Raw genomic sequence first — 17492 nt, 5'->3', positions numbered from 1 at the left:
TGATTTGGTGAGTTCTTGAATGTTAAGAACATTGATCCAATTCTAGAAAAGTGCCTAATCATATTCCAACTTTTGTTGAATCCATAACATGTCCATATCATATCTCTATCATGTTCTTGACATCATATCATGTGGTATCATGAGTCTTAGGTTTATTCTTGTTTGTGTTTGAGTTGTTTTGACACTTTTTGTTCCGGCCGGTTGACCTGGGACGTCTTCGTGCACGACCTTGCCCGTCAGCTAGGGACACCTTCCCTTTGGCTACCTGTGGATTCCTGCAAAGAAGGACAAAAGGGCTCCCTAGCGACCGATTGCACTCCGACGCTCAAGTCAGCTAGCAAGAAACACCAAAACTCTACACCACCGTATCGGAGCACCGTGGATGGTACTCTGAAGGTGGTAAACGAAACTGTGTAGTGTGTATATTTTCTCCCTCTGGCGGAAAATCCTCTCCCTAGTCCCTTGTGCGTAGCCTCTAGACCGAGCAAGCAACTAGAGTGTATTCTGGGAAAGTCTGCCAAAGGTTCCAACCCTGTTTCCAACCTCCAAGGTTCTATTTAAACGAAACTAGCATTCAAAGCGTCTTAAAGCGCATTTAAGGTTATGAAACGTTCGGTGCCTTTAAGACGTTTAAACCGCTTGGAGCATTTAAAGTACCTTAAACGCTCGAAACAGAAACTCTAACTTAAATAGCTTTAATTACCTTGTACCCGACCAATTAATGTTTCTATTCTGGCTTGGCTGCTATCACACGTGGAAAGCCTCACAGTACTGCGACCCAACTTAGGGCTATCACCTGGGAGTGCATCTGCGCAAGGGGTGACTTTTTGGGTGCCAACTCGTGCCCCCTAACCTCTAGTCACTCGCTTTGAGAGCGTATCTATCTTCCTCTCGTACCCTGCACCTGGCTACCCCTGGGCGTGACCCTGCTCATGGATCGTGACTATCCCAAGGGCTTCTCTGGGGCGACATGGGCACTTCACGAGTCAGATTGCTCTCCACTGGCGCTATTACTATGGCCTTGAAGCCACCTTTTTCTTCTCTTTATTGCTAACCCGGGTTATCAGGCTTAAAGTCTTCCACGGCGTCGCTCCCTCCACGTTCTTTCCTACCCATGGGTATCGGGGAGCAACACTGTGGTGGCCTTGCTCTTGTGATATTTTACCTTGGTGACGCCCTACCTTGGCGACGCCTTATGTTGGCGACGCTTCCTCTTAGCGACGCCTCCTTTTGGCGACGCCTTATGTTAACTTTGACCTCGACGCTGACTTTGACCTTGACTTTGTCAACGCCCGGGTACGGGACGGTACATAAGCCCCCCAGTCTTAAGCTGATGACTTGTTTTCAGCGAAAAGACTAAGGCCCCGCCCACGCCTTCCACGTGGCACCTTGGTGACGTGTCATTCTTGCTGACGTGACACTCCCCAAACTATTGACGCGACATTCCTCGAACCATTGGGGTGCTCTTAATGGCTGATTGGACATCCTCTGAAGCGGGGAAGGCAACACCTTTTGGGGCCACGCTTAATCGCGTGCCACGTGGTTCATCACGCGGTTGGCTTCAAAAGTCTCTTGCGCTCCCATTGAGCGCCTAATCCTTTGACACGCGGCTCAATCGCACGGTCCCAAATTAGCGCCTCTTGGGTTGCAAATGTAACGTTTAAGTTACCCAAAACCCCGCGCTCAAAACCCCTGTTCCATCCACTTTCTCTGCATTCCCGCACTGCTCATCTCCTTCGAGCTCTTTTCTCTGCAATCACTGCTCTCTCCTTCGCGCTTCCATTCCTCCCTTACTTCGACACTCAAAGGTATGATTTTTCTACCTCCATGACTCCTCTTCTTCATCTCGTTGCATTGTTGTGTATTGAACTGCTTGGGACTGTTTATGTTTCCGCATTTATGCATTCTTTCGCTCCTCTGTTCTTCTACGTTCTCTTTCCCCCACTTTCTGGGTTTCTTCGCGTGGGTGGCATTTTCTAGGGTTTCTCTTCCCCTTTCTGCCTTGGCATCGCTTGTTAAAACCCTTTTCCTTTCTTCTTTCTTCAGCTATTTATTCGCATCATGGTGCGCTCGAAACCGAAGTCGAGTTCTCCCCCCAAGATCAACTACAAGGCCTTCTATAAATGGGCTTCTGACGATCTCTTAAACGAATGCACCACCTTGACAACCATTGAGGACGTGGAGAACCATCGGGGTGACCCTCATTTATACAACTTCAACGCCTTCTGCCACACCCACGATGCCCACATCTCTGTCCGCCACGGCAGACCAGGGGAATCTGTTTGTGTGGATGACAGACCCAGGGGTGGCGCCCCCTTTTACTTCATGTATCAAACTGTATTCAAACGCGTTGGTGTGCGCCTTCCATTTACACCCTTTGAGAGGGAACTCCTCACGGAGATCAATACGGCCCCCGCCCAGCTACATCCTAATAGCTGGGCCTTTGTTCGGGCCTTTCAAATTCTTTGTGGATATCTAGGCGTTCTTCCTTTTGTGGACGTCTTTCTGCATTTCTTCGAGGTGAAGAAGCAAGGGAAAAGCCTCTGGGTGAGCTTTTCCGGGATCGCCGGCAGGATTATCCTTTCCCTCTTCCAGAACTCGTACAAAGGCTAGAAAGGAAAATTCTTCAGGGTGTGTTGCGCCAAACAGGACCCTACAGCTTTGGATGGCTTTCCCCTATACTGGACGGAGCACCCCAAGCTGCTCAAGCCTAAGACCCTGGATGAACTGTCTTTCGTTGATAGAGGGGTATGTGAGGCCTTGGCTGGCCTGGGGATTGTTTTTGACACGCCGAAGCTCATAGCGTGTGAATACAACGCACACACCCTGTCCACCTATTTTGGTAGGGAGGCTCGTTTCTTGTTTCCCTTTCTTATCTGTGTTTTATTATATCATGCTTGTTCTGTTGGCCTCCTCCATCTGTTTCCCTTGTTGCTAAGTGTTCATCTGTACTCTTTATATTTCATTTACCTGCGTGCCGTGTGGATCTATATAACTGCATTGGCGGTGGGATTGGCATTCTGTGATTTGTATGTAACTAACGCCTTGTGTTTGGTCTGGTGTGGTTGTAACTCCTGTTCTTTGTCTGAATGCAGGATCAGTGATGGATTCATCTAAGAGGATGGTCTTGGCGAGAGCACTGAAGGCTGCTCGTGCCACCAAGGCTGGCGCCTCCACCGACCCCGCTGCTGACCCAAACCTCCCATTATCTTCACCACCCCCACGTAGTCCCCAAACACTTCAAACACCCAATTCACCTCCGTCCGTTGCCGTAGTCCCATTGGTTGCGGCTTCATCACCGGCTCCAGCCCCCCTTGACAAAGGGAAGAGGGTGTTGGGGATCCTCTCCGATGACGAAGACTCCGACGGTGGGCTAATCTTCAAGAGGAGAAAGGCTGCTAGGGCTCCCATCTTACCAGCAGCGTCCCCACAGGGAGGGGAGTCCTTCAGGGACAATCCCCCTAGCGCCACCTCTCCCCAACCCACAATAGTCCAAGAGGAAAAAGACGAAGGGGCCGAGTCTGCTCCACCTCCACCACCAATAGAGGCTTCCGCTGTTCCTGCCTCCGTTTCTGCTGCCCCCGATCTTATTGCCATTCCTCGCTTCAACGGAGGATTGATGCCAGAAGGCTCCGACAGGAAAGAGGGAATGCCTTTCTACCTGGGGGCCTTCTTGGCCGTGGCCCTTGACTGGCGCGCCCAAGCTAGAAATGCCGCTTTAAACACACAAGCCCTCCAGGCCCTGAAAGACGAAGTGGTCGCTCTGAAGGAGGAGAAGGAAGCTTTGGGACGCCAAAACGAGGCCTTTCAAGCCTCTTTGAAGTTGGCCCAAGAGGCCAAAGAGGAGGCTGGCAGGCAACTGGGTGAGGCGATGGAACTTCAGGCTGATATCTACACCCGGGAAGTGTCTCTCCAAGTTCAAATAACGGATCTCCGAGACATGGCTGAGGCCTCCGAAGAGCTTCAGAAGGACTTGGAGGATCAGTGCTGCGGGCAGGCGGAAAAACTGGAGTGGATGGAGGAAGAAATGGCTACCAAGGCCAAGGCATGGGACCTTCTCTAGGTTGACCATGACAAGCTGCAAACTGAGGTCAACCAGCTCCGAGTGGAGAAGGAGGCCCTGGAGAAGCAGGTGGCCTCTGGGGATTCTACCATCGAGGAGTTGGAGAAGGCCAAGAAGGCACTCGTCGATGACATGGCCGGTACCTTCAAGGAAGGATTCAGTCCTTGCTCCCCTTGTTTACCCAGTACAAGGGGAAGCCATCGAGCAGCGAGGGGTCTTGATCGTTTTGACGCACTTGGACAAACTTCCCTTTCCAGTCTTTGTAGGATTGCTGGAAGATTGAGAGGATCGATCTCCCAACAATCCTATTTAAGCTCACCCAGGGGCGGTCTCCGGGATTCTTGGCCTCGAACAAGAAAAGGAAAATATCTACCGAGGCCGGTAGTCCCAAGTGTGTGCACATGATTTGAAATTCCCTCATGAATGCCCAGCTGTTGGGATGAAGCTGGGCAGCGGCAATGTTAAGTTCGGTTAGTAGCTCTCGTTCAAAACGGGTGAAGGGAAACCTGAGTTTCACCTTCTTGAATAGAGTGGTGTAAACGAAGCAGAACAACTAGCCGTCAGTCCCCTTGTCATCCGCGCAGATTGGCACGTCGGGAGGGCAAGGCAACACCATTGACTTGTTGTCATGCTCCTTGTGGAACGAGAGGTTGGGATCGTCCCCTTTCTTCAACCGTAGCACCGCCAACGCAGAGTTTACTGAAGAGGTCTCCTTCAGCAAAGTTGGTGATCCGATCGGTCATCGGTAGTCGATGACGTTAGCAGCAGAGAACCACGTGGACCACTCGCAGGGTGACACGTGGACCAGGTGGCAGAGAGGTCAGGGAGACGATCGCCAAGAGCGGTGATCGGTGGTCAGTAACCAAGTGACCACCGACAGATCAGGCAACAGAGAGGTCGGGGGACAGATCATCCAGAATGGTGATCGGTGGTCAGTAGCCAAGTGGCCACCAACAGACCAGTCCTCAGACTAACGCCTGAAGGCAGAACGCGAGAAGCAAATAAACACTGATCAGTCATCGGGTGTATTGTCATCGGGGTCTCGTGTTACACGCAGTTAAACTAGGACTGAGGTTCCCAGCGAGAGCGTTACGCATGGATCTCGCATGAGCACACCTCAGGGAATCATGCACGAGAGTGGCCTGAGGGAACTAGTAAACCAGTCAGTGATTGGTGATTCCCTCAAACCATTACGTGCGTGACATCGTGAAGGGTAAGCTGTATACGCAGAGAGCAACGTCTGGTGAGTGCGCCTAGACCAGCCACACCCGACGTTCTCCTAAGAGTATGCGACTTACCCAGATGAGAAGAAATATCCTAAGTTACTCTGCAAGGGCGTAACTTAGGCACATAAAGAGAAGCGTTAGAGCCCTTCCAGTAAGTGACACGTGTGTGGTTAGATGTGAGTTGCAGGCCTCCACGTGTCACCATCTGAGAGGGGTGCGGTCCAGACAAAAGTGCACTCCGTACCATTAAGGGTACAGACAGGCGCAGCCCAGCGCAGAGACGCGCGGACACGCACAGACACCCACACTCTCTGATTCTGCAGGTGCACTGTCTCTGAAAAGGATAACAGGGTTCTGACACATGCCAGAAAAGCATAACAGAATTCTGTTATGCCCAGAAAACAGAGAGAGAGATAAAAAGAAGGAATCAGGGAGAGAAGGGGGAGACGAAAAACAGAGAGCAAGAGTTTTTCACACACACGGCTAGTTTTCTCATTTGGTGGTTCTGTGGACTAACTTGATCGTCGGAGTGCAAACGGCCGCTAGAGGCGCCGTCTGTGTGTTTTGCAGGTCACGTTTGGAGATCCAAGAGAAGGCTCTGAGGGTGATTCTGTAGAAAACGCAGTCGCGTAGACGGGACAGAGTGTGCTACAGAGCGATTCCTCCACGTTCGAGTTGCCGGCAGGATCAGTTGGGGTGGCCCACGGGTAGAGCTTCCTATAGTCTTGTGTAGGAATGGAGGCTCCTCCGGCGACTGGTGGAGTTGCCTGAGCGGGGTTGGTGTGAGAAGTTGCAGGCCTCTCAGCCTGGGTAGAAGGAGCACCAGATGCTCGTGGTAGGTTATGCGCTTGGGGTGGAGGATTTCGTGATGGAGGAGGAGGGTTCGCAGTGGTTTTCGTGCGAGCCATCGCAGGAACTACAAAGGAAAAAGGAAAGGGATGAACAAAGATTGCAGAAAACGACTCGATGGAGGACGAAGAAGGAGGAACGAACAAACAAGAGTTCGCTGGGATGAACGTGATGGAAGACGAAGCCCTAAGTTACGAGAGGGGAGAAAAGGAGAAAACAACCCCCAATGTATGCACCAGACGGATAATGGATGATGCGAATCGGTTAAAATGCAGCAAATATCAACAGAAGAAGTAAAAGGGGTACCTTTTGATGATCGGATGAGCGTTGAAGAGAGTTGGAGATTGAGAGAGTTGAGAAGCTTCGTGGGTTCGCAGAGAAAACTTTGAGCGTTTGAGAATGCAGAAAGATGATGGAATAGTAGGAAGTGCAAGGGGTTTTAGGGGTTTTTTCGAACGTTTTCGGAAGCGCAAACGACAGTTAAAGATGACCGTTGATGAAGCCACGTGTCGAGCGATTGGAAAAAGGGGTTTGGTGGAGCGTTAGAAAAGCAGAGGGTACGAACGTTTGGAATTCCGTGCCAGCGCCACGTAGATCGACGGTGATGTGACCTCTTAGTCTTTTCGCTGGACAAGTCTTCGCTTAAGACTGGGGGGCTTGTGTACCGCCCAGGTAGTCGAAAGTGATGACGTGGCAGCAAGCGATAATATAGGCGTGTTGAACGGAACACCTGGCTGACAGAAGGGAAGGAAGTCCAGGAGCTCGCGTAGTCGCCAATCGTTAAGTTGGCGTGCTCCGATCTCTAACATATCTAGACCGGCAGTCACCAGGTTTGCGTCGTAGTCGTCGGATGCGAACCCAGGCGACCAAGTGATCAGAGATCGCCGAGAGGAGGACATCGTCGAAAGATCAGGAAGGCTTGTTCAAGGCTTTCAAAGGGCACGAGTGCGAAGGATGAAGATATCAGATGATCATTCCCTAGCTAGCCAGAGGTTGAGGCCAGGGAACAACTTACCAGGGCATGCACGGTGAAGCAAGTGAAGCAGATCATGATGGCGGCCGGCGAGACCACAGGGAAGGTGTGCATGGTGACACCCCGTACTCGCCACACATAAGAGATCGCGCTCCAAGGCAACTATACACCGAGTTACTCCTTGCATGGGTAACTTAGTCGAACAGCCTAAAGAGTAAGAAGTGACGCTCAAGCAGAGGACGCTCCAGATGGTGACACGTGTACAGATGGATGCGAGCCAAGTGTTCAGATGTGTAACCGTCAGGAGAGAGAAAGTGCACAGGTATATAAGAGATTCTAACGAACTTCTGAGGTACGCGCGTTTAGAACACTTCTTTACGCTTGGAGAATACTTGAGTGACTGAGAGAATTTTTGCACGGTTCCTTGAGTTCTTAGTTTTCTCTCTTAGAGTTTTGGTGGTTCCGTCACTGACTTAAGCGTCGGAGCGTGATCGGCCGCAGCGGCGCCACACTGTCTTTTGCAGGTTCTTGAGGTTAATCGAGGTGTGAAGGACGGAAGCTAGTGTGGTGCAAGGCCGATCCAGAGAAAGAATACCTTTGATGAGGCGAGGCTTTTGCGTTCTGGTCAACTGGCAGGATCACCTGGAAAGCTACCTTCACTAACTTTCCTCTTCTTTCTTAAGTAAAACACTTTTAAACACAAAGTTTTAGTTATGTCTTCTCACTCCTCTAAATCTAATGAAAGTGATATGAAGTCCATTAAATCTCTTTTAAAACAATTTGCCAAGGACTTTCAATTACTTTCATATAGACAATTGGAGAATGAGGCCAAAATTGACTAAAGCAAAGGATGAGAATTCTCAAAAATAAAAAAAAAATCCATTCTCATGCATCTAGCTCTAAAGATCATGATTCTCTTGGGGAGGGAAGCCTTAGGATAAATGAGTATTATCAACCACCCCCTAGGAGAAATAGAAGAGATAGGAGAGAACAAGAAAGCCGAAGAGAGGTTAGGGTAGACCTACCCCATTTCCATGGAAAAGAAGATGTAGAAGTATACTTAGATTGGGAAATGAAGGTAGAACAACTTTTTGCTTGCCATAGAGTGAGTGAAGAAAGAAAAGTACCCCTAGCCACTCTTAGTTTTCAAGGAAACGCTATGTATTGGTAGACATCTTTAGAAAGAGATAGGCGCCTTCATAGGGAGCCTCCCATAGAGTATTGGAATGACCTTAGGGGAGCCCTAAGACGCCGCTATATACCCTCCTACTATAATAGGGAGTTAATGGACAAGCTCCAAAGACTCCAACAAAGAACTATGAGTGTAGAGGAGTATAGGCAAAAGATGGAGCTATACATGATGAGAGCCTCCATTAGGGAGGATGAAACCACCACCATAGCTAGATTCATAAGTGGGCTCAATCTTGAGATAAGAGATAGGGTTGAACTTATACCTTATCAAGACTTGAATGATTTGGTTCAACTTTGTATTAAAGTTGAACAACAAAATTTAAGAAAAGCTTCAAGTCAAAAAGTAGGTTCATATCCCAACTCCTATCCCAAGAGAGATTTTAAAAGGGAGGGTAGCACATCCAAAGAAAAACCAAAAGAAACTACCAAACCCTTAGTAAAGGATACCTTCACTCCACCCATTCGCGCTAGGGACACCAAATCTTTTAAATGCTTTGGAAGAGGGCATGTGCAAGCACAATGTCGAAACCAAAGATCTTTGTTCTTAAAAGGAATAGATGAATACACTAGTGGTGAGGACGAACCTAGTGAAAAAGAAGAAGAAGGGGGAGATGATGAGAGAGTAAATCCTTTAGAGGGGGAATTATTGATGATTAGAAGAACCCTCAACAACCAACCTAGTGCAACCATAGAAACACAAAGAGAGAACATCTTTCACACAAGATGCAAAGTTTTAGAAAACATATGTTCTCTCATTGTGGATAGTGGTTCATGTTGCAATTGTTGTAGCACTAGGATGGTTGAAAAGTTAAGTCTACAGGTAATTCCTCATCCTAAACCTTACAAATTACAATGGATCAATGAGAATGGGGAACTAAGTGTAGATAAACAAGTGGAAGTCAAGTTTTTTATAGGTAACTACAAAGACAAAGTTTTATGTGATGTAGTTCCTATGGAAGCTTGCCACATCTTATTAGGTAGACCATGGCAATTTGACAAGAAAACCTTGCACAATGCTCTAACTAACGAGATTTCCTTCACCCATAAGCAAAAAAAGTTTGTACTTAATCCTTTACCACACTCTCAAGTGGTAAAAGATCAAATACAAATGAAACATAAGAGGGATGAGGAGAAAAAAAAACAAAAATAGAAAAAGAGAAAATCCTTAGGGATAAGAAGGCGTGGGAGAAGAGTGTTCCTTCCCATAAGGTTATTCAACAAGACAAACCTTTTGAAAACACCTTTGAAAATAAGCTTCTTGTTGAACAACCTAGCCTTATCTTTTGTAAAGGAACACTTACATGCACTGCCACAAACCTTGAAACTATGATTCTACCTCCTCAAGTTAAAAATCTTTTAAGTGAATTTGATGATATATTCTCTAAAGAGGGACCCATAGGACTTCCTCCTTTTAGAGGTATAGAATATCAAATTGACTTGATTCCGGGGGCAAGCCTACCAAATAGGCCAGCATATAGAACTAACCCCGAGGAAACAAAGGAGATAGAGTCTCAAGTTAAAGATTTGTTGGAGAAGGGTTGGGTTCAAAAGAGCCTAAGGCCTTGTGCTGTACCTGTCTTGTTGGTGCCCAAAAAGGATGGAAAATGGAGAATGTATTGTGATTGTAGAGCAATCAACAACATTACCATCAAGTATAGGCATCCAATCCCAAGGCTTGATCACATGCTTGATGAACTACATGGGTCAATCATATTTTCCAAAATTGATCTTAAAAGTGGGTATCACCAAATTCGAATCAGGAGGGTGATGAGTGGAAAACCGCTTTTAAAACCAAGTTTGGACTATATGAATGGTTGGTGATGACTTTTGGTCTCACTAACGCACCTAGTACATTCATGAGGCTAATGAATCATGCTTTGAGAGATTGTATAGGTAAATATGTAGTGGTATATTTTGATGATATCTTAGTGTATAGTAAAAACCTAGAAGACCACCTAAGCCACCTTAAGGAAGTTTTTCTAGTACTTAGGAATAATAGTTTGTTTGCAAATAGTAATAAATGTACTTTTTCTGTAGATAGTATAGTTTTTCTAGGTTTTATAGTAATCAAAAAGGGGGTACATGTTGACCCCAAAAAAATCAAAGCCATCCAAGAGTGACCAACTCCACAAAATGTAAGTGATGTTAGAAGCTTTCATGGTTTAGCTAGCTTCTATAGACGCTTTATGCCAAAATTTTCAAGCATAGCTTCACCTCTTAATGAGCTTGAAAAGAAAGATATTAAATTTTGTTGGAATGAAAATCATGAACAAGCCTTTCAAAGACTAAAGGCTCAACTTACCATTGCACCCATTCTAGCTCTACCAAATTTTGCTAAAACTTTTGAGTTAGAATGTGATGCATCGGGGGTTGGCATAGGTGCGGTTTTGTTACAAGGTGGGCATCCAATTGCTTATTTTAGTGAAAAATTTCATGGAGCCACCCTTAACTACCCCACCTATGACAAAGAGCTTTATGCACTTGTGAGGGCCTTAAAGACTTGGGAACACTATCTTGTTTCAAAAGAATTTGTTATTCATAGTGACCATGACTCTTTAAAATATTTGAAAGGCCAACACAAGCTCAATAAAAGGCATGCAAAGTGGATGGAATTTCTTGAACAATTTCCTTATGTCATCAAATACAAGAAGGGAAGCACAAATATAGTGGCGGATGCTCTCTCAAGGAGACATGTGCTCTTTTCAAAACTTGGTGCTAAAATTCTTGGATTTGACAACATAAAAGAACTTTATCAAGAAGATCAAGACTTTGCATCTATCTTTGCTAAATGGGAACATAGAGCACAAGAAGGTTACTATGTGACCGAGGGGTATCTTTTTAAAGAAGGCAAACTTTGTATTCCCCAAGGTACACATAGAAAACTTCTTGTAAAAGAATCACACGAAGGGGGTCTCATGGGCCATTTTGGAGTGGACAAAACTCTTCATCTTTTAAAAGAAAAATTTTATTGGCCACACATGAGAAAGGATGTCCAAAGACATTGTTCTAGATGTATTTCATGTTTAAAAGCAAAATCTAAAACAATGCCTCATGGACTATATACCCCTTTACTGATTGCAAATGCTCCTTGGGAAGATATTAGCATGGATTTTATTTTAGGACTGCAAGAGGTCATGACTCCATCTTTGTGGTAGTGGATCGCTTTAGTAAAATGTCACATTTTATTCCTTGCCACAAAGTGGATGATGCTCAAAATATTTCTAGACTCTTCTTTAGAGAAGTGGTGAGACTTGATGGTTTACCAAGAAGTATAGTATCCGATAGAGATCCAAAGTTTATAAGCCATTTTTGGAAAACCCTTTGGGGAAAACTTGGCACAAGACTACAATTTTCAACATCTTGTCATCCTCAAACGGATGGCCAAACCGAAGTAGTCAATAGATCTCTTGGTACTATGCGTAGGGCAATCATGAAGGGTAATCATAAATCTTGGGATGAGTACCTTCCCCATATTGAGTTTGCTTACAATAGAGTAGTTCACAAAACTACTAATGCTTCTCCTTTTGAAGTTGTATATGGATTTAACCCTCTTACTCCTTTGGATTTGTTACCCCTTCCTAATCCACAAGAATTTGTGCATAAGGAAGGAGTTATCAAAGCCGAATTTGTTAAGAAATTACATGAGAAGGTTAAAATACAAATACAGCAACAAAATGAGAAATATGCCAAATACAACAACAAGGGGAAGAGAGAAATAATTTTTGAGGAGGGAGACTTAGTTTGGCTTCGTCTTAGAAAGGATAGATTTCCTACTAAGAGAAAGTCCAAACTTAGTCCCCCTGGTGATGGACCCTTTCAAGTCCTCAAGAAAGTCAATAATAATGCTTACAAATTGGATTTACCTGATGAATATGGAGTACATGATACCTTTAATGTGATTGATTTCTCTCCTTTCGTAGGTACCAATGAAGAAGAAGACGATTTGGATTTGAGGACAAATCCTTTCCAAGGGGGAGGGGATGATGCAAGAGGGCCAAGGACCACTTCAAAGGAAGGCCAAACACAAAGACATATTCGGCCAACTACAAGGGCAATGGCTAAAAGGCTTCCTGAGGATTGGGACACTGCCACTGATGGCAGAGAAACTTACCTTTACATGTTCGAAGAGATCCAAAATCAAGCGTAGCATAGTCTTTAAATTCTTGTCAAAGTAGTATAGGAATTTTCTTTTGTAAAATGTAATTAGGATGAATTTTGGTTCTTAAAAACCAACCTAAGTTAGATTAAGGTTACTAGAACCTTCTATCTAACTTAGGCCGGTCACCTAGTGTGCGCTTGAAACATCACTTTGGCTCACGCTTGCCATGTGACTCTTTAGGCGTCACATTTGCATTTATTTGGCTAGCATTCCATTGTCATTGACTCTTCATTTCCGGTCCTCCAAGCCTATATAAGGAGGAGCCTCCCTCATGTATTCTTAAGATTAATTTGAGTAATGAAATGCTGCCAAAATGTGCCATTCTTACTCCTTTGCCTAAACTCTCTTAGGATTTCGGTCTTTAATCTTCAAACCTTTCACCTACAAAGAGAGTTGGCCGAACCTCTCTCACTCTCCTACTTCTCATGCACCTCCAAGGCTACCACAACTCTTAGGAGAGCCTTGTTCCACCAACAATCCATTAAAGCTTCCGCAAATTCCACCTCAAAAACGCTAAGATGAAGAGCTCAAGCCATCAGTCACCCATGAGAAACGATGTTCAAAGACATTACCCTAGATGCATTTCTTGTTTTAAAACTAAAATTAAGGCAATGTCTCATGAACTCTATACTCCTTCACCTTTTGCAAATGTTCCATGGGAAGATATAAGCCTAGATTTTATATTAGAGCTTCCTAGGACAACAAAAGGGTTTGAATCTAATTTTATGGTTATGGGTAAGCTCTTCTTTAGAGAAGTGATAAGACTTTATGGTTTATCTCCAAGCATAGTGTTAGATAAAGAACCAAAATGTGAAAACCATTTTTTGAGGATTCTTTTGGTAAAACTTGGAACTAAGTTTAACTTTTCAATTTCTTATCATCCTCAAACAAATGGCCAAAATGAAGTTGAAAATATCATTCTTTCTACTATGGTTAGAGTAATCATGAGAGACAATCACAACTCTAGGGATAATTATAAAGTACTTCACAAGACTACTAATATTTCTTCATTTGAAGTTGTATATGTGTTTGATCCTCTTATTCCTTTAGATTTATTGCCCCTTTCTAATACACATACCTTTGTGCATAAGGAATGAGTTACAAAAGCAGAATTTGATAAAAAAAATGCATGAGAGGATTCAAGAACAAGTACAACAACAAATAGAGAAATATTATGAGAAGTTGCCAAAATCAAAAGAAAAACAAAATAAATGGCAACTTCCTAAAGATGATTTTTATACAACTGCTCCAACTAACTCATTTGATTTGTTTGATGACTCATAGAGATGAACATTTGATCCTGTAGGACGAGCCTAGTTTTCAAAATAAGAATAAGGCTGTTGTTCGAGATCAAACCTGTAGATATGAGGACATATCCTCTTAAGAAGGAGGGGATGATGGAAACCATCCAGCCACATACATCCACATAATGATGATGAAGAAGAAGCATTGGATTTGAGGACAAATCATTTTCAAGAGGGAGGGGATGATGGAAGAGGCCCAAGCCCATGATAGAAAAAGCCCAAGCCTAAGCCCAAATACAAGTTCAAGCTTCAGCTCAAGCCCAACAAATAGAAGATATGGTCCAACTAAGCATCATTAGATGTCTTTCTTTTGTAATTACTTTTGAGTATTTTTAGTAGAACAAAAAGGGAGGTGTAGATATAAATATAAGAGGTGCAAATGTATAAAGCTAAGCCACACCTTCCATGTGACATAAAAAGAAGGTGTAGGTATAATTTAGGAGGTGCCAAAAAAAAAAGAAACCAAGTCACACTTTCCTTGTGACTAGGAATTGGCTCCAAATTCAAATGCTTCTCATTTGAATTTCCCTTCACTTTCTTTTGAATTTCCAGCCCTCTAAACACTATAAATAAGAGGGCTTGGGTCATGTATTTGCAAGATTAATTGAATAGTGAAATGCTGCCAAAATTGTGTCATTCTCACTCCTTGCCTAAACTGTCTTAGGAATAGGCTTTTAATCTTCAAACCTTCACCTACAAAGGGAGTTGGCCGAACTACTCCTACTCTTCATACTTCTCATGCACCTCCAACGCTATCACAACTCTTAGGAGAGCCTTGTTTCGCCAACAATCCATGGAGCTTTCGCTAGTTCACCTAAAAAACGCAAAGAAGAAGACACAAATCCATCATAACTTTAGTGGTGATAGGAATCCTAATTTGTATTTAGAGTGGGAGGCTAAATGTGAACAAATTTTTAAAGCCTATGAGGTTCATGAGGACCAAAAGGTGAAAATAGCCTCTTTAGAATTCATAGATTATGCCATGAAATGGTGGCATGGTATTGTAACGGACATTTGCTATAACAAGAGACCTCCCGTGGTCTCTTGGAACGATTTGATAAAGTGTATGCACCATAGATTCGTGCCACCACACTTTAGGAAAGACCTAATGTTGAAGCTCGAATGGTTTCAACAAGGCACCCTAAGTGCGGATGCTTATTTTAAGGAGTTAGAAACATTTTTACTAAAAGTAAACATGAAAGAGAGTGAGGAAGCTTTGATAGCTAGGTTTGTGATTGGTCTAAGAAGGGATATTCAAGATGTTGTTGAACTTCAAGAGTATTCACCTTTGGGTTCTTTGGTTCACCTTGCAATGAAGGTTGAATCCCAACTTGCAAAGAAAAATGCTTTTAAAAACTCTCCCAATGATGGCTACTACAACAATTCTTTGAAAAATAAAAAAACTTTTTCAAACCTTCCTTCTAAAGATTCTTCTTTCAACCCTAAAGAGTCTAAGCCTTCTACTTCTACTCATATATCACCAACCAAATCGTCTAGTAGGAAATGTTTTAAATGATTAGGATATGGTCACATAACTTCTAATTGCCCTTCTAAAAGGAATATGTTTGTGCATAATGGGGTAGTAATTAGTGAGCATGATTCTGATTCATCTAGGCATTCTTCACCTTCTAAGCCATCAAGTGCGATTGAGAGTGAAAGTCCTTGTGAAGGTGACTTATTGATGATAAGGCGAATGTTGGGAACAATTCCAAAATCTTTGGATGATACCCAAAGAGAAAATATTTTTCACACCCGCTGTCTTATCAACAACAAGTTATGTTCCTAGATTATTGATGGGGGGTAGTTGCACTAATGTGGCTAGTACAAGAGTTATGGAGAAATTAGCCTTACCCACTATCTCTCATACCAAGCCTTACAAATTGCAATGGTTAAGTACCGAAGGTGAAATCATGGTTAACAAAAAGTCCTCATTAACTTTGCAATAGGAAAGTATAAAGATGAGGTTTTATGTGATGTTGTGCCCATGGAAGCAACTCATCTTCTTTTAGGAAGGCCTTGGCAATATGATAGACATGTTTTACATGATGGCCTATCCAATACAATGTCTTTTTCCTTCCAAGGGCGCAAGGTTATCTTAAAACCCCTCTCTCCCAAAGAGGTTCATGAGCACCAAATAAAAATGAAAACTAAAAGAGAAAATGAGAAAGCAAAAGAAGTACTAAATCGAGTCACACCACTTTATCCACTAAATCAATCATGTTGACTCGTGAAATGCCTCAAGTTGAACGTCAAAGGTATTCTTCTTCTTTATCTTTTTCATTACCTAAGGTTCCTATTTCAACACCAACTTGGTTAAAGAATGTTAGGGATGATTTTTTCATACCTCCTAATGGTTTTCATGATTTAAGAGGATTTTTTCCAAAAACTATCATCATTCTCAAACAATTTTTTCCAACTTGGTCTGTTTATAGGACCTCCTTTTCTGAACTCCCACTGCTTACAAATTCTAAGACATGTTTGCCTTTTACTTATTCAACTGTTAATTGTAAAAGTAAACTGACTTTGTTATATGCAAGGATTTAGAATTCGTGGACGAATTCTCTCCAACTCGGGGAGCATGATAGAGATCAAATAAGAGAGGATTTTACTAATGGAGGAAGAGGTCATTCACCCAAACATTTGAAGTTCTTCCTTCTAGTCTTCCAAAAAATTAAAAAAGAATTAAAATAAAGAGAGGACCAAGCCTAAAGCCAAAAGAAGACCACAAGCTTTCAAGAATGGGCTTCAATTAATATCTCTCTTTATAGTTTCTTTTGTATAAATTTGTAAATAATATAGAATAGTGTTTAGGAAGATGCTAAAGAGGGAAACCTAAAGATACCACTTTTGTAAAGCATCTTTAGATATTAGTTTTAGGAAAAGTCTAGAAGGTATCCCTTCATTCTCCACTTTAGGCGCTAGAAGTGGAAGAGAAGCAAGGAAACCTTGGATAGCTTCCTTTGTAAGCTTCTTGGTAGCAAAATTGGTGAAAAAGTGAAGTCATGGTTTTTGAGCAATCTTGGTGGCGAATTCTCACAAATGCATCCAAAATGAGGTGTCAAAAGTTTGGTTGCAAAAGGAATTGATCTTAGTTGGGTTTTGGCTTAGCCAAGTTTGGCGGATTGGCCTAGTTTTTGTGCCTTGGTAGCAAAATTGGTGAAAAAGTGAAGTCGTGGTTTTGGAGCAATCTTGGTGGGAATTGTCACAAATGCAACCAAAATGAGGTGTGAAAAGTTTGGTTGCGAAAGGAATTGATCTTGGTTGGGTTTTGGCTTAGCCAAATTTGGTGGATTGTCTTTTTGTGACTTGGTAGCAAAATTGGTGAAAAAGTGAAGTCGTGGTTTTTGAGCAATCTTAGTGGGCAATTCTCACAAATGCATCCAAAATGAGGTGTGAAAAGTTTTGTTGCAAAAGGAATTGATCTTGGTTGGGTTTTGGCTAAGCAGGTTTAGTGGCTTGGCCTAGTTTTTGTACCTTGGTAGCAAAATTGGTGAAAAAGTGAAGTTCTGGTTTTTGAGAAATCTTAGTGGGGAATTGTCACAAATGCATCCAAAATGAGGTCTGAAAAGTTTGGTTGCAAAAGGAATTGATCTTGGTTGGGTTTTGGCTTAACCATGTTCAGTGGCTTGGTAGCAAAATTGATGAAACAGTGAAGTCATGTTTTTTCAGCAATCTCTAAGGGGAATTATCACAAATGCGTCGAAAATGACGTGTGAAGAGTTTGGTT

General features: G+C 43.4%; 1 pseudogene; it reads left to right on the top strand.

Annotated features, from left to right (window-relative positions):
* Positions 1-2061: 2061 nt before the first annotated feature.
* Positions 2062-9452, top strand: LOC150023108 (uncharacterized; annotated as a pseudogene).
* The last annotated feature ends 8040 nt before the right edge of the window (positions 9453-17492 follow it).

The sequence above is a fragment of the Phaseolus vulgaris genome, chromosome 11, assembly GCF_051622355.1.
Source record: "Phaseolus vulgaris cultivar YP4 chromosome 11, ASM5162235v1, whole genome shotgun sequence".
Taxonomy (NCBI): domain Eukaryota; kingdom Viridiplantae; phylum Streptophyta; class Magnoliopsida; order Fabales; family Fabaceae; genus Phaseolus; species Phaseolus vulgaris.
This window is presented reverse-complemented; position numbering and strand designations above follow the sequence as displayed.